The 27,406-nt window shown below is 45.4% G+C and overlaps 1 long non-coding RNA gene across 1 annotated transcript; it reads right to left on the bottom strand.

Moving 5' to 3' along the window:
• Window positions 1–1,815: 1,815 nt before the first annotated feature.
• On the bottom strand, window positions 1,816–25,515 carry LOC144736596 (uncharacterized). Its single transcript, XR_013588778.1, has 4 exons — window positions 23,046–25,515; window positions 20,113–20,401; window positions 9,791–10,018; window positions 1,816–3,815 (listed from the first exon to the last, which is right to left on the bottom strand). It is a non-coding gene; the product is annotated as an uncharacterized LOC144736596 (long non-coding RNA).
• Between the last annotated feature and the right edge of the window lie 1,891 nt (window positions 25,516–27,406).

The raw sequence follows: 27,406 nt of genomic DNA, 5'->3' as shown, positions 1-27,406 counted from the left end.
TTTGAACTTGATAGACAAGACTATCTTACAATCACACTTAAAATTAACAGATAAGATGTTCACTTCTGATTGGGAACATGTAGATAACATGACAGTTTCTTCTGCTACTTCAATATCAACCAAATGTAAAGTTAACTTGATCACTAAATTCAACCTCCTGTCAAAAAAGAAGCCAGAGCCACACGTTAAAAAGTTAGATGTTAACAAGATTGCCATAAATCATAGTAACATCCCAATTTCCGACAGCCTAAAATCGGTACTAGCCAAAGGGTTGAATTTCGCAGTCACCCCAAAACACATCCCAGTGGATGATATAATTGCCCAGGTCGACGTAGCCCTCAAAGGCTTGGGACACATCCCGGCAGACGTTGCAAGATCTGAAATCATTGCTATCCTCAAAAACTCTAAGAAACCCATTAGCAACATCAGCAAGGACGAGCGTTTTGAACTCTATAATTTTAAAAACAAAGATGACATTGTCATCCTCTCAGCTGACAAGGGCAATGCCACTGTCATCATGGATAAAAACCACTTACAACAACAAAATTCAGAACCCTCTTAATGATGGCAGTTATACAAAAATATATTTTCAGCCAATTGGTGTGTTTATAGCATGGGAGAAAACGAACACCCGGAGAAACGTGCATGCGAGGCGGAAACACTATCACGTACAGAAGAGACCGATGATCTCAGTACACACCTTTATGGACTGCATTCTGCTTGGCAAGCCAGGGCATTGCACCTCCATGCCTACGGAAAGGGAGACTAGCAACATTGTATGTTGTGTGGTGATCCACCAACTCTTACCTCATCAGCCAAATACTGTAAACGCATGTTTCTAAATGTGGAGGAAAAAACCGAAGGACACGGAAGATCTGCTGCATGTTGGAATGGCTGGACAGGCGATGTGGAGGCGCTACTGTTGCACTGCAGGGACAACGCGACGCTGTCGTGGATGGATGATGCAGTCTCCCGGGTGCTTCTCATTTGATGATCTCGTGGCGCGTGCGGTAGTGAAAGTTTGTTAACGTGGAAATTCGATTTCATTGTTTGAACAGTGTCCATAATGTGTCACTTGCGTGAACGTGAAGTTTCGTAAAGTGAACGTTCGTATATAGAATGATACAGTCTGTTCTCCCATAACGTGTGGTGTTTTCATAACGTGAATTAGATATAACATGACGCGGATACAAATTGAATATAACGCGATCAAGCGAATGGAACTTCATCACCCGAGTAGAAATGAGCGGTTGTAATGCCCATAAACACGTAAACCTAAAAACGAAATCCCTAACCACCTCGAAACCGTTCCACTCAAGAGAAAAAAACTTCTGGCAGCAGCTATTCAACCAACACACCCTGGGGATTCAAGTCTCTCACATAGCTGCTGCTGCCCAGACATTTAGGTGCCCAACACACAGATACTTCACTATCAGTCACGACGGAGTTGAACATGAATCTTGATTGGGGGTCACAAAAATCCAATCACGTTCAACTCGGTGAATTAAAATATCACATAAGGCTGGCAATTCAACAGTTCCTTCTAAAATATTTAAACATATATTCTCATCCACAGTAAGACCATACATTTTCTTGGAATGACACTTTTAGACGTTTCATGGAATGCCTATATTACACATTTAGATGAGGCATCTACAAATCTTGGTTTTATTTTCAGTTCCCATGCCCCCTTTAACTCCGATTATAATTATTACCCTGATACAAAGCACAAATTTGGCTGAAGTTGGAATGTCGGTGGAACACCGAGTTTCTACCGAATCTAATATATGTAGTGACACAGTTCGGAGACAGGAATAATTTGAGGTACCTTCTTTATTCTGGCACACAAAGGGGACTACACGCACCCTACGTGGGTGCACACTTTTTATATATTACACACAGCCGTCTACTGTCGGCGGCACTATCTAGCTAGTACAGTTGGCAGGCTGTCTAGCTATCGGCGCCCTGTGATGGTGAAGACGGCGGCGACGATGGTGACGAACAGTAGCACAGCGAGGGGATCCACTTTCAGCAACAGCCCCGAGCTCCCGCTCAGGGTTCCCTCTTATGCTCCCGGTGTGGCTTTGCTCCGCTCTGGCCACGCCCCCCTTTTGGAACCTACTAGCAGGTTCCCGGGGCTTCTAGATAGACCCCTTCCTGAGCTTGCCCTTAGTTGTCTTTCTCCCCGTATATACTGTTGCCTGCTGACGTGGGTACTGCCATATGCTGTCAGTACCACTTTTCGGCCGCAGCCAGTGCTATTACTCAACATACCTTCACTCAGGGCTCTTGATGTAGCTTGCATAATGACAATGAAATTATGTAGTTGGCAGGGGCAGTGCAAGGATTGAAACTAAACTATATATATAAAAAGTTTTTTTTAATCTACCAGATAAGGCCCACTGAGCTATGTAGCTCTTTTTCAAAAATGACTTGACCACAAATTATAGCCCAATTTAGTGTCTTATCATGTGTATATTTATAACAGCCAAAAACTCTAAACGGGTGACGTTAATTGTAAATGTGGAGGGGAAAACTGATGGACTCGGAGAAAAATCCACATGATCACGAGGGGAGAGAGACGCAGACTCCAAATACACAGCAGGCGTCGAGGTTGGGATTGAAGCCACGACCTCCTGTACACCAGGCGAGGGAGTTAACATCTCCTAGCCACCACAGCACCCTTGAGTCCTTCATTTTTAATCGCTGAGGAATGAGTGACAGTGAGAAATGAGTAACCTAACAGAGGGTGCTGAGAAATCATGAAAGGGCTATAGAGGAGGGACGGGATGGAGAAGAAGATGATTACGAAGATTATCACGGTGCTCAGCTTATGGAATGCACCTGACACTGCACCTCCAATTAGCAATGTTAGCCACATATGGTGCAAAATAAGTTCAACAAATGTACATGACACGTGCCCTTGGTTTTAGGAACATTTTCTTGCGATCTTGTTTGACACTCGGGTTCTCAGTGGTAATGTTGTCAAAGTCTTTCATGGCACATGCTTCTTATTATTCTTGTCTTCCTGTTGACTACGGAAGGATACTCACTGATCACAGCATCTCCACCCGTGGATTTTACTTTCTTCGCTGAGCTCCGCCGTTTTCGGATATGCATGGGTTTCATTTTCTTGCATAAGGCTGATTCCGTAGAGCCATGTTTGTGGTCACGCATGTGATAATGTACGGTGCCCTTCTTTTTAGTGGGGCTCTTTTGCTTGCGCTCCCTTGTTTTCTGTCGATTTTCTAACGTTCCTAACACATCTCCAGCAGCAGCCTCTGCTGCGGTCGCTTCAGTAATGGGCGAGACCTTTCCTGCACCTGGCGCTCCACTGGCCAAAGCTGCATACGTTTCCGCATTTTCCAAATGGCACGTTGACAACTTGCTCTTTGGCACGGGGGAGTAATGAAATGCCGATTCTTCCTCGACTGGCGCTGAATCGTCAGAGGTGTCCATCGCGGTTTGGTCTGGTCCATTTTCGCTGAAGGCGGTGAACACGTCCGAAGTTGGTGTTGTCTTCAAAATCTGCGACTCTGGCTGTGGGGTCAGTTGGTTGCTCAATACAATTCTATCTTTGGGTGGTACAAGTAACTCTGCTGAAGGTTGGCCACTTACATTAACATTTGCACAATTTTGACATATAGGCACACCTTCCTTTAAGACCTCCAGCTGCTCTGAAATCACCTTAATTTCCCTGATCATTGTTTCATTTGTCTCTTTAATGTTGCCTTCAATTGTTTTCATTTTTGCAAATAGAGAATTCTCCCAGGTCTTTGTCAGTTCTTGTTTCCATACAGTAAACACCTCCGCAACTGAAAAAAATATGAAACACTTTTGTGATATTGGTCAAAACATTACCTACAAATTATTTTTCCCCTTTATTGCAAATAAGAAATTGCACGTGTCGTTATATATAAATCAATGCATTGCATTATTTTGAAGCTACAGCAAGTTTATAACTTCATTATTACATTTCATTAAATTTACCAGCAACTTTGTGTCAACACATGAACTAACTGGTGCTTAACGTTAGTATTAAAATCACCAAATGTAAAAGTAGCTGGGTAGCTTACACGACTGAATACGCCATGTTATTCACGATTTGTTTATGTTTCTTGTTATCAACATCATGTGCTGATGTAAATAAATGTAAATAATCCAATCTTATTACAGCTAACTCGCTACACGCGAGTTCTGGACTCTCCTATTTGTGAGTTACTAAATGCACACCGATGTCCTATTCGCGACACCCGCTGGACTCCGGTATTCGCGAGTGTACAGTGCCACATCACCAACACCGGGGAGGTGCGTGCAGAATGTTGCTACATTTGAAATGGTCTGCTGCGAAGATTAGGCACGCTGCATTGGTTGCCCCTTTTGTCTTTAAGTCTTGTAGTATTCCTGCTCCGAACTCGCACTTGTGCATTTTTACTCTACGCGTACTTACAGCCAACTCGTTCATACACTTTGGTAAAAAAAAGTCGACTTTGAGGTCAAAAAGGTGAATGCAAATCGAGGAATGTATTGTGGCTAGCACTGCCCAGAGTGCTAAAATGATAACAAATGTGTGGCGTTGTTATCAAACACCTGCATCTCCCGTGGAGTCATCCTGAATTCCTCACCACCTCCTCCATCGTAGTTAAATCACCATCGTTAAAAGGTAATATAAAAAACACGTTCTCTTTAACGTATTCATTATTTATTGTAGTCATTGGAATTAAACATTTACCATTTCCCCCCTATGTTCACTCGTAGCAGAAACAAGATTTCTGCAACCAAGAATTTTGCATTCGCGAGCGTTTTCAAGAGGGTAACCCTCGAGGATAGAGGGTTGACTATTTAAATAGAAAGTGCCTTCACTCAGGGCGCTTGATGTATCTTACAAAACGATGACACAAGAAAGGAATTATGTAATTGGCAATGATTGAGGAATGAGTGACACCGATAGAGGGGTACTTATGGATCACGAAAGGGCTATAGGGGAGGTGCGGGATGGAATGGAGGGGCAAGGGAAGAGGAAGGGTGATGGAGAGGAAGTGAGGCTTTGAGAGAGGAATGGAAGGAGGTTAAAGAGGGGGACTGCTTTATGTACAACCTGGTGACTGTAATGCGCATTGATGCCTACTTTATTGAGGGAGATATTGGCACACAAAATACAGATTGATTGATTATGGGTAGTGTTGAGTCTATGGGCAGTGTTGAGTATGGGCAGTGTTGAATATGGGAAGTGGTGTGTTTGGGTAGTGTTGAGTCTATAGGGAGGGTTGAGTCTATGGGCAGTGTTGAGTCTATAGTGAGTCCAACTGAGTCACAGACGTTAACTTGGGAGCAACACTTTATTCAACACAACAGCACGAATATAACACAACCTACGCTCGGGTCTCGAATGCCCATCTAAACCACGCTACGGCAGAACTAGACATGATTCACTGTCCCGGTCCGGACCACAAGCTGGGTCCTGGACCGCGTGGCTAGAGGCTTCTTCTCCCCGACGTGGATCTTCGAACACCAACACTTGAAGAACCCCGAGCTCCTCACGGAGCTCTCATTATATGCTCCCGGGCTGGGGCTGGCTCCCCCCTTAGCCCCGCCTACCTTCCAGGCTCCTCGGGCCCCTTCTCGAATGTTCCCGAGAGCTCTCAGGGACCACGTGACCGCCCCTCGGCCCCCGTCCACTGGTGCCCCCCCTCCAGTATCGTCTGGTCACGTGACAACAGGTCAGCCAAAGTATCATGCCCCAGAGTAACCATGGCTGGCTGACGCTCACTCTCGCTCCCTCACTGGGAGCTGGCACCACACACTGCTCGCGGTGCCTTCGCGCTAACCAGCACTCACCCAACCACCTCTAGTGTTGGTACTGCAGCCTGCAACCTGGTGTAACAGGCTAAAATAACCCCTGCCCCGATTAAACCTGGGTATAGTTTGGCCCAGGCCAGAGTATACCCAGGGGGATAAAGTGTCCTAGGCTAAACTATACCCGGGGTTTAAACTAGACTGGGCCAGACCATACCCCTCCAGGCCAGAATATGCCCCATGTGAAAGTTCGAAGACAATCATCCATACGGAGAACAGCCGACAACGAACTTCAATGGATATCTAAAAAGCGTATAAATGGAAGTAAGAATCTCAATTTGATCAATTGAAGCATTTTTAGGGTTATGGTTATTATTAAAGTTGTTCTGGTTGAAGCAATCAAAGTCTATGTGTTTACAGTTTTAAATAAAATGTTGTAAAAATTAGTAATTCATGTGTTTACCACTCAACACTTACTATCATGGGGGTATGATTTGGCCTAGAGGGGCATAATTTGGCCTAGGCCATAATATACCCAAGAGTATAAATTGGCCTAGGCCATAATATACCCGGGTATAATCTAGCCTAGGCCGTTTTAACCCCGGGTATACTACGGCCTGTGGGTATACTACAGCCTGTTACACCGGGCTGCCCGCAATGACAACATTACCGGCCGTGACTTCACAAGTCCCGGCACCACACAGTGACAAGTACAGTCACTACAAGTCTATGAGCAGCATTGAGTCTATGGGCAGCATTGAGTCTATGGTGCATTTATGGGTCTGTGGGCAGTGCTATGTCTATGTGTGGCAGTATTGAGTCTATGGGCAGTGCTGCTCAATGTAAAGGGGAAATTGACTCCTGTGGAGGAGAGCAAGGAGGGAGAAGGAATGGGATTGGGCATGGGAAGGAGCGGTAGAGAGAGAGAAGATTGGAAAGGAAGAGTAGAGAGTTGACTTTTTTAACAACTTTTATTGCCGCCAGCAGCAACAGCACTGGAGGCGATTCCGATACGAAATACAGTCGAAACGAAATACAGTCACCAGTAAACAAATAACAATATAAATCCAGGTACTGTGGCGCTAAATGCACCGTGTACAACTCAAAAGTTATGTGGTGGTGGTCATCGCACATGCCACGGCGACGAGCGAGCACTTCAGATGGTGAACATGAGGGTGCCGTCCACACTGGTACAGAGGGCTTTTCCGGCCCCTCAGCGTTCGAGGAAGATGCGCACATCACCAGCATGTGTGTGGTATGTGTGCTCCAGCCAGAGCCGTGCCTTGAGCAGGCCCCTGAAAACTGGAAGCACAGTGTCACCTTCCAGTATATTTTTCCTTATGATATTTTTCCTTATCTTGTACACCGCCATCTTCGCCTGAGCACAGGTGAAGTTGGCAAGGTAATGGCGCTTGTTAGCCAGGTAAGGCACCCCATATACGAAGCTGCTCTTGTAGAAGGGCACCCCCAGTTTCCTGAAGATGTCCCCCAAAAAGCGGAACATTGGTTTGAGCCGCTGGCAGCGTAAGCACTGGTGCGGCAGATCCTCCCTGGTACGGTTGAAAATGCACAAGTCTGTTACTCCCGGCGAGATTCGGCTGAGCCACATGGCCAATGGCAATGTGCAGTGTGCCAATCTCCTCTGGAGGTCACCGCACCGTTTGTCTATGGGAGACTTGTACATTTGTTTCCACTGGGGGGCGGCTGCAATGAGGGGAGAGAAATGGTCTCTCCATTTTGTGTCTGGTAGGTCGGCCAGGTCCCGGGAATGCAGCGCCTTGACACAGCATGTGTAGAGCGCTTTGTTCAGGGTACTCTTCAGCGGCACGTTCCTGCAGCTTCAGAGTTTCAGTAGCTTGCCGGAGTCGCTGTGGCCAGGGGGCTGCGCGCAGGAGAAGCACATCTCTGGGAAGGTGGAGGAGGGAGGGGGAGGGCCGCCACTGTTCCCCGGCACCTCCATCTTCAGGCGAAGCTCCTTCATGGCGCAGAGCACGTCCCGCAGCAGCTTCTACCTGGCCAGCATGGAGCGGAGTCCTGCGGTGCTGGCGATCTCAGCTGTGGTCTTCCACTTGCGCTGGTGGGCTTGCACGAGGTCGAAGACTGTCCGCAGCCCTGCTGATGTGAGGCGTAGAGCTAGGGTCCTCTCTCCTCTGATCCCCTCGAAGAGGCCATTGCAGAACAAGCGTTCGTTCAGGAACTGTGTGAGATCGTAGGGCGCGCGCATTCTGCTCCACTCGAAGCTCCGCCACTCGTCCAAGAGGTTCTGGTGATAACCTGGCAGCCTTGTAAAGTCGACCAGGCTCAGGTTCATCAGGAAAAGCTCCTTTCGGTACCCCAGGTACCCCCCTGCATTCCTCAGCAGGGCGAGGGCCGGTGACTTCCAGGGTAGCTCCTCCCGGTTGTACAGCAGCCGCCTGACGGCCATGAGCCTGAAGCTCATAACCCTGGCGGCGACGTCCACCAGACCCAGGCCACCCTCGCCCACTGGCAGGCAGAGAACACTCAGCCTGAGCCAGTGCTTCCCATGCCAGACGAAGTGCGTGAGTGAGAAGAGGGAGGGGCTATGGAAGGAGATGTTAGAGGCAGTGCACTGTCCTCTGGCAGATAATACAAAAAGAAACAAATGTATAGTCTAAGCAAGGTAACCTAAAAGGTGATACTCAGGTAATGCCACCAACGCTCTTTTCGCCTGCAAAACTAATTACGTCAGCAATTTGTGGAGAGATTTTGTATCATTCGTGGAAACAAAAGTGTATGCGGGAAGATGGGTAGATAGGAGGACACGCAAGCAGACCTCACTTAGTGCTCAAGATGCATTGTTCCTGGGGAAGTGAGCAATAAACAAATCGGCGCTAAAAGGGGTCATTATGCCATTGTATATATGGGGAAGGACATGGTGAGAAATGAAGAAGTGAGAGGAAGACTCAAGGTGGTAGAAGTCACAGAGAAAATGAGAGAGAAAATGCTGGTGTGGTTCGGTCATGTGGAGCGACAAACAGAGAAATGATGTGGGTCAGAAGGTGCCCATGATGGAAGTGGAAGGAAAAAAAATCAAGAGGAAGGCAGAAGAAAAGGTGGGGGGTTTGGAGCAATGTGGTGCGATCAGACATGGTGGCCCGAGGAGCGGAAAGAGAGATGGCGCAGGGCAGGGCAGCATGGAGAACACGTAGATTTCGTGACCAATATTATTCATAATAAAGTTTTTTAAATTTAGATCTAAACCCAAAACCTTTATGATGATCATGGAGGTTGGCAAGGCCAGCGGACACCACCACATGAGTGGGGGAAACGCGTGCAAGACGATATGGGGATGCGTTCCCGAAAGCGTTATTTCTTTCCCATGAGCAATATACAAGGGCTTCATTGGGGTATCCGTAAAAACACTCATAATAACACAGATGGTAAACATAATTTCATTGGTAAAAAAAATGTATTCTAATATCAGGAAGTATTACATACTGTGCTGCTGCAAGACAGCGGTGGGAGATGAGGTTGAAGCTTCTGCGCTGCCAGTTTGGGTCTTTGCGATGCCCTCAGTCTAAATCTCCATAGTGAGGTTTTTTTTTAGGTAAAGCCTGGGGCTCTATCCTGGTCTCGTGTTGAGCTCTCGGCTGGCCAAACAAATCCAATCGTGACCACGAACTTTGATGAAATTGTGGGCGGTTTGGTGCTGATTGGCTCAGTGCGTGCGTTGTTCTCATTGGCTGAGCAAGTGATCGCCAGTGCTCCCGCTGCTGCTACGTGTTCTCGAAAGGGCTTTGCATTCTTTGATTTTATTGGTTTTTAGTAAAACATTTCTCCAGGACAAAACAGCGCTAAGAGAGGTTTGCCTGCATTTGCCAGTCACAGTAATAAGCAAAACAATTGGTGCATTATAGAGGGAGATTGAAAATCATTTCCTTCGCTGGTTCATTAAATTAACCTCAGCAACAATAATGCAGGGGTCTTGTGTCTCATTTCAACCAATTTTAAAAAGGACCCTCATCTGTAATACCTTTGGATGTGAGCATATCACCGTCGACGGCAGACATTTCCATAGGTGCTCTATCAGTTTGCGTAGTTGCGTCCACTGCCGGATAAGGAGGCACGTCTTGTCCAAACCTTGCAGCAGTTGTATCTTCCTGCATGCACCATCCGGTACATTTCATATACGAGGTTTGATGGGAAAAGCAGCTACTGGAAAATCCTGGCTCCGTGAACTTCTCCGTGGCCATGCTGTTGGCTGAAAGTGAATACAATGTGGGTTACAAGATAAAGAAGAGCTACCAAGAAATAGGCTCATTAAATTGGGGTCATCAGAACAGAACATGTAAATGTGATAGCCGGTGGTTGAGAACGTAAAATTGAGCGTTGAAACCCTGATTGTACAGTGAAACACCATGAAGCGAAACGTATTCTCCCATAAGGTCCCATTATACAGCCTAAGTTTCGTCCCTAAGAACTATTTTACGACCCAATACCTACTCAAATTACACTTTTCAACACAACTAAGACATTTTCACGCGTAAATATGGAGAATAATAACTAGATGGGTAATACAAAACAAATATTGTACACTGTAATTTACTGTACAAAAACTGTGGTGCACTTCATGGTGAGGGGTAACTGGGGGGGGGGGGGGATGAGGTAGGAGTAAGGTGTTAACTACCTCCCTTTGTCTACAGGAGGTTGTGGGTTTGATCTTGAATCTGACGCATGCTGTATATTTGGAATTTGCATGTTAGCCCCGGATCATCCGGTTTTTCCCTTCCACATTTAGAAGCAACGTGCATTTAGAGTATTTGGCTGCTATACATTTCCACATGGTAAGCAACTTTGTTGAGCTATCATTTGTGGCCAGGTCGCTTTTGAAAAAGAATGATATTGCTTAGTCGGCCTTATCTGGTCAAACAAAATAGTTTAGTTTAACAGTTTGAATGCAGGGATAAAATCAGCATGTGTGCAAGAGCTGGATGGATTTATGTCTTGCCAGACCATGAGAGTTGGCAATGGCTTACAGAGGGAGCCTTTATTGAACAGTGGATAGATCACGACCAGTGATGATGCTGATTACCACTCACAGACACTCCGTGCATTGTGTACAAGTCATAACGTCGCCTAAGTTCTACTCTGCATACATACCGAGTAATCTCTACGATCCCTCTACCATAATAATGTCGCCTAAGTTCTACTCTGCATACATACCCTGCTGCCACATACTCCAGAGTTGCACCACTATGATGACCTTCAGCTTCCTCCTTTCCTACCTTAGAACAATCCTTATCTCTTCTCCCCTAGCCCAGCGTCTTCATCCTGCTGCTGCTGATACTCCCTAACCCTGACCCCCAGCTGAACCAGGCCTACCCCAACCCCTATCACTACCGCAACCCTTGTCACTACCCCAACCACTATCATTACCCCAACCACTATCAATACCCCAACCACTATCACTACCCCTGTCACTACCCCAACCACTATCACTACCCCAACCACTATCACTACCCCAACCACTATCACTAACCCTGCCACTACCCCAACTCATATCACTACCTAGGCCTCGGCAAGGTAAGGTAAATTACCCTTTTTACCGGGTAAAAGGGTAAAGGTAAAGGGTAAAGGTGTCGACATGCCAAGGGGTAAGGTAAAGCGGAGGGTAAAGGTAGCTCGGAAGAATTACCCGGTAGGGTAAAGGTAGCGCAAAGTATTACCCGGTAAATACGGTACCTTGTTTACCGCTAAAAGCTCCGTGGCGCAGTCCATGGCCTACATTTAATAAGTAATATTAAAACAAACTTTATTAAAAACACGCTTTTATAAAATGTACTAGTAATGGCAGAACTCCACGACTCCAGGAAGTGGCCCTGAAGCTTGCCATAACGTAAGGGGCCGTGGCCAATTACAGCCAACGTCAGTTGAGTGTGGACAATTAGAGCCAAGCCGAAACATAACATATAATTTTTTTTTTTTAATATATATTTTTTGATAGAATATAGTGTTGTCATCAGTATGACATAAGTATACCAAGTTTGCAGTCGATACCACATTGGGAAGTGGGTTAAAATTGAGTTACAAGATTTGAGGATACGACAACGACGATGACAACAACGACAACAATGACAACAACGACAACAAGCGTGTAAAATTATAATCATCGAGAGTATTCTATATGAATAAAGCGCTCTATCTAGCATTTACTGTTATAAACCTTGTTCATGTGTAGTTCCCTAGTAATTACCCTGTAATCGGGTAATTTGTATGGGGTAAGGGTATAAGGTAGGATAAAGGTAGGCTCGTTGTATTTACCTTTTAACTTTTACCTTACCGAGGCCTATCACTACCCCTGTCACTATCACTACCCCTGTCACTATCACTACCCCAACCACTATCACTACCCCAACCACTATCACTACCCCAACCACTATCACTACCCCAACCACTATCACTACCCCAACCACTATCACTACCCCTGTCATAACCCCAACCACTATCACTACCCCAACCACTATCACTACCCCAACCACTATCACTACCCCTGTCACTACCCCAACCACTTTCAATACCCCAACCACTATCATTACCCCAACCACTATCACTACCCCAACCACTATCACTACCCCAACCACTATCATTACCCCAACCACTATCATTACCCCAACCACTATCACTACCCCAATCACTATCACTACCCCAACCACTATCACTACCCCAACCACTATCACTACTGTTGGATATATGACCTTTTTTACAAAATTCATATTAAGAATAATTCTGCCAAATATTTTTTTTCATACAATCAATCGCGGGGTCACTTGGAGCGCAAACAAAACGGACCCCCCCCCCTTCTCGAGCAGCTGCCTTGTCACGCTCGCAACAGGGAGCCAGATATGAACCATAAAAATAATGAAAGGACACCCCCCCCCCCCCTTTACAAAGGACAGAGAGAGGGGGTGTGGTAACACGGGCTTCAAACGCAGAGCCACCAAGCCAGCGGCGAAAAGCGAACAGACGGGTTTTGTGGGCTAGTTTAGCTAAACAAAAATTCCAAAACTTAGCGACCAAAGATTAAGCTAACATTATCGATCCTCACACTAACTCCAATTAAAAACCAGGCTACAATCTACATCAGTGGATCATTACTCCTCATTTTTTAATTCAATACTAATGTTATTTCTACCTTTAATAATTTTCTACACGACCTGACCGAAGCATCAAAGAAGAATTCTGGCAGTCAGGGTTATTCCCAAGCCAAAACGAATTCTCTAACCTCGGGATATCAGATAATAACAATAACTCGAGAACAAACTGCTCAAACCCAGGATACAGGCGGTGGAACGAAGGTTAGTAAAAGCCTATGAAATACGTGGTAATAATAATGCTAAATCACAAATCTTGAATAAACACAGACCAAATAATAATTATGAAGCATTAGACCAAGGGTCATCTAGAAGTATTAAAGGCGAAATAAGTCAGTCATACCTAATCAAGATGTAATGTGAGCCTCCCAACCGCCTTTGTCTTCCCGCAGCACGCGATAGCAAGATTTGCCCACACAAGCAAAGAACATCTCCCCATAAATAAATCAAACCACGATGGAAATACTGTGAACACGGCTACAACATACCTTAAGTCACTTACAAGAATTTACCAACGAGATAATCCAACACACCCACACAATGGAACCAATCATAAGAAGACTAATTATAAAAGTGCATGAACCATCAGTTGGCCGTGAAGGCATCGCGGCTCATCGAGTGATAAGAATACATCGTTTATAAGTGCATTAGTCGTTTTTTTTCTTACTTGGTTTTATTTCATTTTATTTTTAATCGCATAAATTACCAATAGATTAATCGATGTGAACTAAACTTTTGAAACCTTCGTCACGAATCTACACGCTCACAGAGAGAATATAGTGTTAAACCTATTCTTAGGTTTTTTCGGGAAAGTCACGTAGGTAAAACATCAAAATTAATGAAAATAAAATAAAACAAAAATCACGATGTTTCGGAGGCAACACAAGTCTCCGTCATCAGGTGGGACCGTCACAGCCGAATTAGCTGCATCAAGTGAGGCAATGATTCAAGATGTAATCCCTTATAAGCAAGTTGAAGGGGGGAGGAGAGGGGGGGCTCATCAGAATGTGGTAGCCAATGAATGGAAACCTATCGGGAGGGAGGGGGGCGGGGCTCAAAGACAGCACGGAGTGCTCAACACATGACGGCACGGAGTGCTCAACACATGATACACATGATAGACAAAAGAACGAAAATGCCCATGTTTATACCAATGCTGGCTGAACAGTGAAGAGAGTACTGTTAAAAATAACTGGGGATGTTAACACTCGGTAAAGTAAAGTAAAATAGTGCCTGTCAGATAAGATGGTCCAAAAAAGTGTAATTAAGTCTTTTTTGCGTGGTTGATAACATCTTTCCAATGATTACTAAGTTTGTACCCATCATCACGGTTGAAATTATGTCTGTGTTTGTATATTTGTATGGCTTCGTGTACAAACCTTTGATGGTAGCCGGGAGGTTTGCAGAGAACCTTGGTCTCGGAAAAGACAATTTCATGAGAGCCCACCGAGTTGTAGCAATGATCGGCAACGGAAGAAGAATCAGTTCTGCCGTGTTTCAGATCTGACTTGTGCTCGCGGACACGATCAGAAACATGACGTTTCGTTTCTCCAATGTAGCAATCACCACAAATGCAACTCAATTTGTAGACTCCAGGATACTGTAAGTCAGGAACGACATCCTTCACAGATGGAATCAGATCACGGATTTTATGCACTGTACTGAATCGGACTTGGATCTTATGTTTGTTTAGAATTTTGGAGATCTTTTTGGTCACGCCTGCTATGTATGGTAACGTGATGGTTTTGGTCGGAGTTTCAAGTGGCTGTTTCTGTGTGGTGGGAGAGACAGCTTGGCGGATAGTACGGTCAGAGTATCCGTTCATCCTGAGGGCCCGATGTACCTGTCTTAATTCACCGGTCAGGTGGTGTTTGTCAGAAATGCCATGGGCTCTGTGGTATAGCGTTTTGATGAGAGAATTCTTTTGGGATGGGTGGTGGTGGGAATCCGGTTTCAAGTAGGAATCTGTGTGGGTGGCTTTCCTGTAGACAGAATGTCCCAAGGATCCGTCAGGCCTCCTCTCAAACAGAATATCCAAGAATGGTAGTTTACCATCTTTCTCCACTTCCATGGTGAATCTGATGGATGGGTGTCTAGAATTGATGTGGTCCAAGAAGTGGTTCAATGCTGGGAGGCCATGTGGCCAGATGACGAAAGTGTCATCCACATACCTCTTCCACAGGGAAGGACGCAGGGTGGATGTCTGGATGGCGTCTGATTCAAACTTTTCCATGAACATGTTGGCTAGAACTGGTGACAAAGGGGAGCCCATAGGGGTACCCTCATTCTGTTTGTAGAAGGTGCCATTCCAGGTAAAATAGGTGTTGGTGAGGCAATGCCTAACCAGCGCAGGTGCATCAGAATTCAATCCATGTTGGACTAAGTCCTCAATTATTGTTATGGTGTCCGGTACTGGGACATTGGTAAACAAAGATACTACATCAAAGCTGACGAGGATGTCATCAGGAGATAGTCCCATGTCCTTAACCATAGAGACTAATTGGGTTGAGTTGAGTACTGCCGAAGAGGTCTTGCCTGTGAAGGGGAGCAGAGTATCTGATAGAAAACGGGCTAGTTTGTACGTAGGAGAGTTTATCGTCGACACAATGGGTCGTAGCGGGGTGCCTTCCTTATGGATTTTGGGAAGACCATAGAGTCTGGGAGGTCTTGCAGCCGATGGTTTTAGAGAGGGACGTTTGCTTGGTTCGATTAGGGAAGTCGAACTCGTGATGATACTGTTGGTTTTCGTCGTTAGGCTTTTAGTAGGATCGTTTTTAATTTTGGAGTAACTGCCATCATTAAGAAGGTCCAGGATTTTGTTGTTGTATGAATCTTTATCCATGATGACCGTGGCATTGCCCTTGTCTGCCGAGAGGATGACTATATCATCTCTCTTTTTTAGGTCCGCGAGTTCAGAGCGTTCATTTTTGCTGATGTTACTAGTGGGTTTCTTAGCATTAGTAACATCAGCAAAAATGAACGCTCTGAACTCGCGGACCTAAAAAAGAGAGATGATATAGTCATCCTCTCGGCAGACAAGGGCAATGCCACGGTCATCATGGATAAAGATTCATACAACAACAAAATCCTGGACCTTCTTAATGATGGGAGTTACTCCAAAATTAAAAACGATCCTACTAAAAGCCTAACGACGAAAACCAACAGTATCATCACGAGTTCGACTTCCCTAATCGAACCAAGCAAACGTCCCTCTCTAAAACCATCGGCGGCACGACCTCCCAGACTCTATGGTCTTCCTAAAATCCATAAGGAAGGCACCCCGCTACGACCCATTGTGTCGACGATAAACTCTCCTACGTACAAACTAGCCCGTTTTCTATCAGATACTCTGCTCCCCTTCACAGGCAAGACCTTTTCGGCAGTACTCAACTCAACCCAATTAGTCTCTATGGTTAAGGACATGGGACTATCTCCTGATGACATCCTCGTCAGCTTTGATGTAGTATCTTTGTTTACCAATGTCCCAGTACCGGACACCCTAACAATAATTGAGGACTTAGTCCAACATGGATTGAATTCTGATGCACCTGCGCTGGTTAGGCATTGCCTCACCAACACCTATTTTACCTGGAATGGCACCTTCTACAAACAGAATGAGGGTACCCCTATGGGCTCCCCTTTGTCACCAGTTATAGCCAACATGTTCATGGAAAAGTTTGAATCAGACGCCATCCAGACATCCACCCTGCGTCCTTCCCTATGGAAGAGGTATGTGGATGACACTTTCGTCATCTGGCCACATGGCCTCCCAGCATTGAACCACTTCTTGGACCACATCAATTCTAGACACCCATCCATCAGATTCACCATAGAAGTGGAGAAAGACGGTAAACTACCATTCTTGGATATTCTGTTTGAGAGGAGGCCTGACGGATCCTTGGGACATTCTGTCTACAGGAAAGCCACCCACACAGATTCCTACTTGAAACCGGATTCCCACCACCACCCATCCCAAAATAATTCTCTCATCAAAACGCTATACCACAGAGCCCATGGCATTTCTGACAAACACCACCTGACCGGTGAATTATAACAGGTACATCGGGCCCTCAGGATGAACGGATACTCTGACCGTACTATCCGCCAAGCTGTCTCTCCACCACACAGAAACAGCCACATGAAACTCCGACCAAAACCATCACGTTACCATACATAGCAGGCGTGACCAAAAAGATCTCCAAAATTCTAAACAAACATAAGATCCAAGTCCGATTCAGTACAGTGCATAAAATCCGTGATCTGATTCCATCTGTGAAGGATGTCGTTCCTGACTTACAGTATCCTGGAGTCTACAAATTGAGTTGCATTTGTGGTGATTGCTACATTGGAGAAACGAAACGTCATGTTTCTGATCGTGTCCGCGAGCATAAGTCAGATCTGAAACACGGCAGAACTGATTCTTCGGCCGTTGCCGATCATTGCTACAACTCGGTGGGCTCTCATGAAATTGTCTTTTCCGAGACCAAGGTTCTCTGCAAACCTCCCGGCTACCATCAAAGGTTTGTACACAAAGCCATACAAATATACAAACACAGACATAATTTCAACCGTGATGATGGGTACAAACTTAGTAATCATTGGAAAGATGTTATCAACCACGCAAAAAAGACTTAATTACACTTTTTTGGACCATCTTATCTGACAGGCACTATTTTACTTTACTTTACCGAGTGTTAACATCCCCAGTTATTTTTAACAGTACTCTCTTCACTGTTCAGCCAGCATTGGTATAAACATGGGCATTTTCGTTCTTTTGTCTATCATGTGTATCATGTGTTGAGCACTCCATGCCGTCATGTGTTGAGCACTCCGTGCTGTCTTTGAGCCCCGCCCCCCTCCCTCCCGATAGGCTTCCATTCATTGGCTACCACATTCTGATTAGCCCCCCCCTCTCCTCCCCCCTTCAACTTGCTTATAAGGGATTACATCTTGAATCATTGCCTCACTTGATGCAGCTAATTCGGCTGTGACGGTCCCACCTGATGACGGAGACTTGTGTTGCCTCCGAAACGTCGTGATTTTTGTTTTATTTTATTTTATTTTCATTAATTGTGATGTTTTACCTACGTGACTTTACCGAAAAAACCTAAGAATATGAATCCTTGCAGTCACGAAAGCTTCAAATCTAGTGTTAAACCTGTTTTTTTTTTTCATAGAATCTTGTCCACGAATTAATGAAAACTTTGCCAAAGATAAAAAATCTCCCGTAAGAGGACACGCACACCGTCGCACACCATTGTTCCAAGATATTTCGTTAATGATCTAATCTTGCCGATGAATCTATTGACATATACTTTTGCCTTCGGGATGTAATAATTTGCTTATCGCCTTTCGTATGAATATCGTTGCATGCCTGTTTTAAGAACTCTCCCTATCGTCGTCTATGCTCGTGTCACGCAGTGGAATTAATTATATGTTCGGTGGCCAAAGTGAAACAACGCAATCATTGATGGTTAAATGTACTGCTCAATGAGGGAAATTTCCCCGATGGTACCGTGGATGATTCCAAGCATGAGAGTTCGCATATTAGATTGTTATGCTTTTGTTTAGAATTAAAATTGCTTAACAAAGAAGTGTAACAATCTTATTTATAAGAACTGTATCCTGCGTTGAGATTTGAATTTGGAGATCTGACATAAACACACTAAGAGATAATCATTAAATGTTTAAGCAAGAATAATTGCATTATCCCGATTGTTGATACGACCCTGAGCAAGGAAGCTAAGCCTAATTACCATAGCTACACACATTAGCATATTCACATACATGCGCATAAATTAATACGAGCATCTCCCAAATTAGCATAATGTATTGCATAAATTAGCATACATTTCAATATTTACGCATTTTTCGATCTTCATTTAATTTTTATTATTTTTATCCGACATATACAACACTACCCTATCACTATCCCTGTCACTATCCCAACCACTATCACTACCCCTGTCACTACCCCTGCCACTATCCCAACTCCTATCACTACCCCTGCCACTATCCCAACTCCTATCACTACCCCAACCACTATCACTACCCCTGTCACTGCCCCAACTCCTATCACTACCCCAACCACTATCACTACCCCTGTCACTACTACAACTCCTATCACTACCCCAACCACTATCATTACCCCTGTCACTACCCCTGCCACTATCATTACACCTGTCACAACCCCAACCACTATCACTACCTCTATCACTAATCCTATCAAGACCTCTATCACTACCCATATCACGACCCCGATCACCAACCCTATCACGACCCAAACCCCTACCCTTCCTCAACCACTCCCACCTCTCCTCCTCACTGTCATCCGAGCTACAACTTTATAATTATTTAAAATCGAATTAATAAAATTCTAAACTTTACTGTCTCCTGTCACTGTGACATTTCTACCATTGTTGCTGTTATTCTACAACTTCGTGTAAAGCTCTCACAACCCAGCTGCTCTCTCTTCTGCTCCAGGCTAAACTCTCTCTTAATATAAAAAGAGTATAAAATAGGTCGTGGGTTCGATCCCCAGACCATGACAATGCCTGCAACTATGTGGAGTCTGCATCTATCTCTGTATCACCGTAGTCACGTGGATTTGGTCCGGGTCCCTCTGGTTTTCCCCTTCACATTTAGAATCAACATCACGCGTTTAGAGTATTTGACTGCAATAAATTTCCACGTGATAAGCCACTTCGTTGCGCTATAATTCCTGATAGCCAGGTCGCTTCTTAAAAAGAGGTACATAGCTCAGTGGGCCTTACCTGGTGTTTAGTTGTCCTTCCCCCCCGCACCTCTGATTAGCCCAATTAGTTCTGTACAGTGCGACAGAAGTTCAACATATACACTTACAAAAAACTATGTTAAGTTTTTCTAAGGCAGCCGTCTCATTTCCCTCCTGCATGAAACGATGCCTTCATGGCGATTGCTTCCGGCTCCGCACATAGCATCCCGCTCCATAGCATCCCACTTCGTAGTGTCCTGCTCCGCGCGCATCGCGTCCCGCTCCGTAGCATCCCGCTCCATAGCATCCCGCTCCGCACGCATAGCGTCCCGCTCCATAGCGTCCCTTTCCATAGCGTCCCTTTCCATAGCGTCCCGCTCCGTAGCGTCCTGCTCCAGAGTATCCCGCTCCACACGCGTAGCATCCCGCTCTGCGTGCAAAGTGATTAAGCCCTTCCCCCCGGCCATTTACCGTTCTCGTCCAACCACGTGCGTAGCTCCGAGGGGTAGTGATCGCACACGACTCTGAGCGTCCGCAGGAGCTTCTCGCACCCCTCCTCGCTGCAGTCAATAAAGTGGTCGAGCAGCGACCGTGCCTGCTTCATGCGGTCGGCGATGTCATTGGCTGCCTTGTAGAGCTCGCGCTGGATGTGGCCTCTGCTGTCCAGCTCGTCCAGCAGATGGGTCGGGTCTCTGCTGATCCATCTCATCAGCGTAGTTTTGTGACGACGGATCAGCGCCTTGGCCATCGTCGACTCTGTCTGAGCGGTTTTATAAATACAGTAGATAATTTATTAGACGGCAGCTTTGGGGAGGAAGGGGCACCGGATTTTCAAAAACGCTGGATAATCACCAATCATTACGTAAAATAGCTTATTATTTCACATTCTTGAATGATATGTTTTTAGGTTTTTTTGTATTTGTTTTTTTGTATTTGTATATATGTGAAATTGGCATAAATAAACATACAAATAGACAAGCATATCCTATTCTTTGGGTCTTTCGGTAAAGTCATGTAGATAAGTTGAAAGAAAATAACGAAAAACTACGACGTTTTGATCGCGCACTGTGCTACGAACCCGGCGACCCGAGTTCAATTCCCTCTCACGCCAAACCCCACTGACGAGTATCTAAACGGGTCTTGGGCCTCCCCGAGGTCAACTCAGCCTTAAATGAGTACCTAGTACGAGTAAAGCTTGCCGAGTGACACAGGCTCGCCAATTCACTTTACAGATAATCAAATTCCCCCTGCGCTTTGCTTACTCAATGACAACACTGCAACAAATGTTTATTATTATTTTTGTTCCTGGGTAGTAAGTGTTATTTCCTCATTGCTTATGCCTCAAAACTACAGAAAATGGCAATTATTACCCATAAACTTTGCTTTTGTGATCAGGACAGTGATGTTTTGAAATTGACCTATTTTCAAGAACATTTCAGATAGATTCAGTGGTGAGTAAACTTGGAGTAACTTCTAGAACACCCTAGCACTTTCTAGTAATATAAATAGTAGTATCAACACAGGGGCCTTAAGCCCACCAGTTCAATTTAGTTCCAGCTGCCTAAGTGGATACATATCTGCATTTTCTGAGATGGCATCAAGAGGCTGCAAGCATCCGGCAGACGCATTTTGCTATGTCTGTGGAAAATTGATCAAGACAAGTGCGAAAAAGTACTCTGTAGAAGCATCTGCTAGGATGTGTGAGGCCTACAAGGCATATTTTGGCATGCCTGTCGAGGATCAAGACAATCTCTGGTCACCTCATTTCACATGCGAGCAATGCAAAAAACTCTGGAAGGTAAGATGGACAATTGTTGCTAGGAATTTAATATTATAGAATTAGTTAAAAAATTATTCAATTAAAGTTTTACATTTGAAAATGTTTTACTATTTTCAATGTTATTGAAAAAAATACATCATATATGAAAAATGTCAAGGGTGAAATACATGTATTTATGTAGGATGGTACAGAGTGGAAAAAGAGAGTTATGAAGTTCACTATCCCAAGAATTTGGCGGGAACCCACTGACCACTCAAGCAACTGCTACTTCTGCATGGTGGACCCTTCCAAACGTCTGACTGGCAAGAATGCACCTGCTATCACGTATCCGGATCGTCTTTCATCCATTGCCCCAGTGCCACACTGCCATGAGCTCCCCATACCCACTCCTCCGGAGAGCAGCCATCTTCATTGACAGCTCATCCAAGAGCCTCAAAGCCGTGCTGCTCCATAATGGTAAAAAGTACCCGTCTCATCCCCTGGCTCACTCGGTGCACCTCAAAGAGGATTACAACAGCATCAAGACCTTACTGGATGCCTTGAAGTATGATGAGTACGACTGGGAGGCCATCGGAGACTTCAAAATGGTGGCATTTCTGACGGGTCTCCAAGACGGTTTTACCAAGTTTCCCTGCTATCTTGGCCTGTGGGACACCAGGTACACCAAGGCACACTACCACAGGCGGGAATGGCCACAGCGGACCGAGTTCTCTGGAGGGAGGAACAACGTCAAGTGGGAGCCACTGGTGGACCCCCGGAAGGTGCTGATGCCACCACTGCACATCAAATTACGCCTTATGAAACAATTTGTCAGAGCTGTAGATAAGGAGTCGGAAGCCTTCAAGTACCTTCATGACTTCTTCCCTAAGCTGTCTGAGGCAAAGGTCAGAGCCGGCGTCTTTGTCGGACCACAGATAAAGAAGATCCTGGAGTGCAATTAATTCCCCAAGAAGCTCACTAGGAAGGAGAAAGCGGCTTGGAACAGCTTTGTCGTAGTCGTTCGTGGCTTCCTGGGCAATCACAAGGTCGAAAACTATGTGGAGCTGGTTGAGACTTTTGTGAAGAACTACAGCACAATGGGATGTAGGATGTCCCTCAAAGTCCATATCCTTGATGATCATCTTGATAAATTTAAGGAGAACATGGGATCATACTCGAAGGAGCAGGCGAGCGCTTCCACAAGGATATACTGGACTTTGAACGTCGCTACCAAGGACAGTATAATGAGAACATGATGGGAGACTACATTTGGGCGCCGATTCGTGAATTTGATTTACAGTATAATCGTAAATCTCGAAAAACTACTCACTTTCAAATCTTTTGTAGCTATTTTTGTATTACTTTAGTATAAATACTTGTTAATTTTGATTCATATGTTTTTTTTCAGACTTTGTGAACGAAAATACACAAATACGCCCGTTTTCTCATTTAAAATAGGTAAATTTCTAAACATCACTGTCCTGGTCACAAAAGCAAAGTTTGTGGGAAATAATATACATTTTCTATATTTTTAGGCATAAACAATTACGAAATAACACTTACTATCGAGGAACAAAAATTGTGTTACATAGTGCAATCAACAAGGCACAAGGCCAGACATTTGACACGGTTGGCATTTACTTACCACTGCCAGACTTCTCCCATGGCCGTGGCATGTGCTCGAGCAAGGGTTCTTACAGATGTTCAAGTCAACATTCTCGACTCCGAGAGCCAAAGAAAACGCCAAGTCAAAATGGTGAAACACAACGTTGTCTACCGTGAAGTTTTGGCCTGTAAAGTTACAATGTACATAAAATAAACATACTAAAATATTTACATTTATAATAAATTATACGTTAAAAATGCGACGACATACATATTCACCATCACTTTACCATGCTGGTCGTAATTAGTGATGGGCCAGCTTGATGGTGATGATGGGACTCGGGTTGGTAGGGTGATGAGGATGGAGTGGTGGAGATTGGTGATGTAAGTGGGGGGTGGAGAGGGTGATTGCGGGAAGGATGGAGGTCATGCTGATGGGAAGGGTGGCTTAGGTTTGATGGGGAAAGCAACTGGAATGTGGAGGGGGTACAGGGTGATGGGAATGGGTAGAGAACAGTGATGGGCGGTGATAATGGAGAATAGTAGGGACATGATGTGAGTGAAATTTTTAAGTCGCGCCCCACTCCTCTTCACAAAATCCTCACGAAAGTTCCACGGGTTCCTGCTCATTTATATGAAAACATTTACCCCCTCCCCCCACTGTTCCTGGCACCTGATTGGCTCACAAGTGACATCACATTTATCCCTCTATTTAAGATCGAAACAGGAGGATTTCTCTACAAATCTGGCTGTCGCCTGATGAGGCTGGTTGCAATTACCGGTAAAATGTCATACTCGAATTGTAAATGTTGTGGGTTTACTCTCTTACACACTGATGTGCTGAACAAGTAACAAATTGCATGTTTGTTTACGTGACAAACCTTACTAATTAGCTGTATCGGATGGTGGCAGGTTTAACGACATTTATATTTACGCGATCTAATCGAAAAAGACCTCCATTTAGGATAAAATTGGTTGCGACAGCCTACGTGTTAATCTCACCCACTTGCCCACCCACTCACTAACCCAATTGCTCAATCATTCGCTCACTCACCAACTTACTCAACCACTCACTCACCCACTCACCTACTCACTCACCCATTTACTCAGCCACTCACTCATCCGCCCACTCACCCACTTACTCAATCACCTACTCACCCACCCACTCACCTACTCTACTTATTTACCCACTCACTTGCTCACTCACTCACCTGCTCGCTCACTCATCCACCTACTTTTTCACCCACTCACTCACCTACTCAACCACTCAGCCACATGCTCTCTCCCTCACTGCCTCACTAACCCACTCACTCATCCCCTCTCTCGCTCACCCACTCACTCACCCACACGTCCACTCAGCCATAAAAGACAAAGATCCCCCATATAGCCTTAACAGACTGTTGGGGCAAGTGCTGTTAGCGAGCACCGAGGAAGGCCGACACGGCTAACGAGGGGGTGGGTGGCCAGCACCACGCCCGGCCGCCGTTGTCTCCTTAGTGGCGATGTTCACCAGGTACTCATTTCAGGCTGAGTCAATCTAGGTGAAAATCGTCACTGCTGTTGACCGTGAGCGGGAATTGAACTCCAGTTGCCGGGTTCGTGGGGCAGCTCGCTAACCGCTACACACCTCACTCAGCCACACACAATGCGCTTCTGCGTCCGTCTGGAACGCTCTTCCTTCCGATATTAGGAAGCCACTGGAGCTCTGCACTTTTCGATCTAAACATAACTAATTTCTTTAGAACTGCTTGTTGCGTTTCGTTTGTTCTCCTTCCCCCGCACCTCCGAGTAGGACGGTTGACAACGTACGTTGCGAAAGAAGTTCAACATACATATGTGCTTTCTTGCGAAACATCTCCCTCTAAAAATAGAATTGGCCTCAACATCTCGTGGTAAAAAAAAAAACTTCCCTTAAAGAACAATTCCTGGGAGTGGGTGGGTGAGGTTTGCGTCGTCCAATACTGAACGACACTGGAGTTTCTCACTCCGTGGAACTCGGCCATCTAGCCACTCACTCGCCAGGACTCGCACTCATTCACTCAGTCCCTTAATCGTCCACTCATTCTCTTAATCATTCACCCATGCACTCGGTGTCTCATTCATTCTCCGACTTGCTCACTCATTCATTACTTAGATTATTCATTCACTCGTTCATTCGCGTAATCATTCACCAATTTACCAAGTCTCTTCATCATGCATTCTCTTTATAATTTACTCATTCACTCGGTCCCTTGCTCATTCTATGACTCGCTAACTTATTAATGAAATTAATCGCTCACCCATTCACCCAGTTTCTCACTCGCTTCCCCAAACCCTGCACTGCGGCGTACGGGGAAGTTCAACTTTCACTTGGTGGTTTCTGGCGCCAAACGTTCACTTGGTGACAACGTGGCGATTAAAATCTCTCCATGTTGCAGCAACAACAACAACAACGACTAAACAATCCCCTGGCCCCTTAACATCAGCGGGACCATGCCGACTTCGCTAGAACAATAACAGTGTAACAAAATAATTGTCCCTGGGTAGTGTTATTTCCTAATTGCTTATGCCTCAAACGTACATAAAATTGATGTTATTCCCCACGAACTTTGCTTTTTGTGACCAGGATAGTAATATTTTGTTATTTACCTATTTTCAATGAGAAAACGTGGTGTGCATGTGTCATTCCTTCGCACAAAGTCCTGGTCACAAAAGCAAAGTTTGTGGGGAATAATAGCCATTTTCTATACTTTTTAGGCATAAGCAATTTAAAAATAACACTACCCAGGGACAAAAATCGTGTTACATAGTGTAATTAATCATATGCCATCTGTTGTAGTGGTTTATAAGAATCAAAGAATCATAGCGTCAGTAGCACCGAAACATCGCACCCGGCCCTCCGCTCTGCTCCCACAAAGGCACGAACATTGAGCATCAGGGTGTCGAAGCAAGTTGGCACAGTAGGGGGCACAGGTGGTGCATCAGCCAGTTATCTCGGTCATCTACGTCGACTGACTGAGATGACCGAGATGACTGGCTGATGCACCACCCGTGGCACCTGGGTCTGCCCCGTGACCTCCTGCCAGCGGGCGTTCGACACTTCACGTGGCCTCAAGGTGCACATGGCCTGGCACAAGCGTCGTGGTGACGTCACCGCCACTTCGTGGCGAATGGCAGTTGTTGTTGTTATCTCATTGTCTAGGAGTAAAAATCACCAATCGTAACAATATCAATGATTCTCGCTTCAACATTTATGATTCTCGCTTTAACAATTATGTGTGTAATTATGTCAAGTCTCGGGATTCAAATCTCACCGCAGGATACAGTTCGTCATTACAATGATGCACGAATTTAGGAAAGACGCATTCGGATATCTGTTTTTAATCGAAGAAACTTTAATCTCACTTACTCTAAACATCCAACAACTCTCATCATCAGAATTCAAACAACAGTGGTCATGTAAATATACGTACTCATCAATCCGTACTGGATGATCATAAAAGCATCAATGGTCAAATCTCACGATCACGTGGTTAAACCAGGACAAGAGGCAACACCTCAAAATGGCAATATTCGCACAGAATGCGTTCTCATCAAATGCGAATCAAATTGTTATAAAACGTCAATGATCTCATGGTAACATGGTAACAGTTACATGCTAATTTCTCACATTAACATAACTAGCCCCGGCCACTTCTTTATGACCCTTGGGCTACACCCATTTCAAACCTTTCAAAACAGTCTGCCTCAGCAGCAGACCATGCTTTCCCACCTGATGATGGACGCTTGTGTTGCGCCCGAAACGTCGTGATTTATTTTATTGACTTTACCGAAAGAACCAGAGTATGGATTCCTGCAGTTGCGAAAGCTTCAAATCAAGATTGTAAAGTGAATGTTTCTCCTTCTTTCTGAACAATACCTCAAGTTCCACAACGACAGGCTTCGTCCACAGCTATAGTGCACTCGTGACCCTGCTGCTCGCCGCCCCTTCGCACCGTTGTCTGTGCATCGTGCTCGGGGCTCCACGCTGGATGGTGCTCGGGGCTCCCGAGTCGGCGCGCTCGTGATCAGCCGCTAGCTGCTGCGCTGCACGGCTTGCAGGTGATCTGCGCTGCACGGCCTGCAGGTGAACTGCGCTGCACGGCTTGCAGGTGATCTGCGCTGCAGGCCTGCAGGTGAACTGCGCTGCAGGGCTTGCAGGTGATCTGCGCTGCACGGCTTGCAGGTGATCTGCGCTGCACAGCTTGCATATGATCTGCGCTGCACGGCTTGCAGGTGATCTGTGCTGCACGGCCTGCAGGTGATCTGCGCTGCACGGCCTGCAGGTGAACTGCGCTGCACGGCCTGCAGGTGATCTGCGCTGCACGGCCTGCAGGTGATCTGCGCTGCACGGCCTGCAGGTGATCTGCGCTGCACGGCCTG

The sequence above is a fragment of the Lampetra planeri genome, chromosome 61 (genome assembly GCF_965212315.1).
Source record: "Lampetra planeri chromosome 61, kcLamPlan1.2.h2, whole genome shotgun sequence".
NCBI classification, from domain to species: Eukaryota; Metazoa; Chordata; class Hyperoartia; order Petromyzontiformes; family Petromyzontidae; genus Lampetra; species Lampetra planeri.
Note: the sequence above shows the minus strand (reverse complement) of the source record. Positions and strands in the feature narration are given on the sequence as shown.